We start from the raw sequence: 1,036 nt of genomic DNA on the forward strand, positions 1-1,036 counted from the left end.
ATATATCACAAACAGTGATGGCTTAGGCATTATCGTCAGCAGTGCAGTGCGAGAATGTCCCTCCAGATCTGCATCTGCATCTACATCTCCTTCTATATTAACATTTACTTTCCGAAAATACTGGATTCGCAGGAGAGCTTCTGTAAAGTTTGGAAGGTAGGAGACGAGGTACTTGCAGAAGTAAAGCTGTGAGTACTGGGCGTGAGTCGTGCTTCGGTAGCTCAGTTGGTAGAGCACTTGCCCGCGAAAGGCAAAGGTCCCGAGTTCGAGTCTCGGCCGGGCACACATTTTTAATCTGCCAGGAAGTTTCGTATCAGCGCACACTCCGCTGCAGAGTGGAAATCTCATTCTGGTACTTAAGGTACGTTAGGAGGATTCGTCTTTGGGAAGAAATTATTAACGAGAAAGCGAAAATTTGAAGCAACATTTAGGAACATGATGCTGTTTCGAAAAATCTTCGATAGGATCTGATATACTGGGAAAATCCAACAGCAGAAACAATTGAACACAATAAGACTAGGATGAAAACAATTAAGAATTTGTTTTTACTCTGACTTCACACTTTACTGGTTACAACGGAAAATGCCACTGTAAATAAATTAAAAAAAATAGAGACAAAAAATTTCCAAGGATTTCATTAGATGTTTGTATAATTCAAGAGTAGAATCGGATATACAGATACTTAAAACTAAAAATGTCATTCTGTAAGTAAAGCTAGGTGATGGGTGGAAGGTTGATCGCGATATGAAAGGGAATGCAGTAGGCATGAGGGCGTTACAGTAGAAACTGTTTAAGCTGGACCAAAAGGAATGCAGAAGTAACTTGCAGAATTAGTTACAGAAAGACTTTGAGTGTAGAGAATTCTCCCTAAGCAAACCAGTGATGCAATTTTTTGCTTAACGAGAAAGGAAACAAACAACGCATAAAGCACTACAGAGCTGTTAGCCTCCTATCCATAATATACAAAATATTCACTAAAATTATCACCAATTGCATAGAAGAAACGTGGCGCTTTACTCGCGTAAAGGAACAAGCT

General features: G+C 39.7%; 1 non-coding gene across 1 annotated transcript; it reads left to right on the forward strand.

Annotated features, from left to right (window-relative positions):
* The first annotated feature begins 209 nt into the window (after positions 1-209).
* Positions 210-284, forward strand: Trnas-cga (transfer RNA serine (anticodon CGA)). Its single transcript has one exon. It is a non-coding gene; the product is annotated as a tRNA-Ser (tRNA).
* Positions 285-1,036: the final 752 nt, after the last annotated feature.

The sequence above is a fragment of the Schistocerca serialis genome, chromosome 1 (genome assembly GCF_023864345.2).
Source record: "Schistocerca serialis cubense isolate TAMUIC-IGC-003099 chromosome 1, iqSchSeri2.2, whole genome shotgun sequence".
NCBI classification, from domain to species: Eukaryota; Metazoa; Arthropoda; class Insecta; order Orthoptera; family Acrididae; genus Schistocerca; species Schistocerca serialis.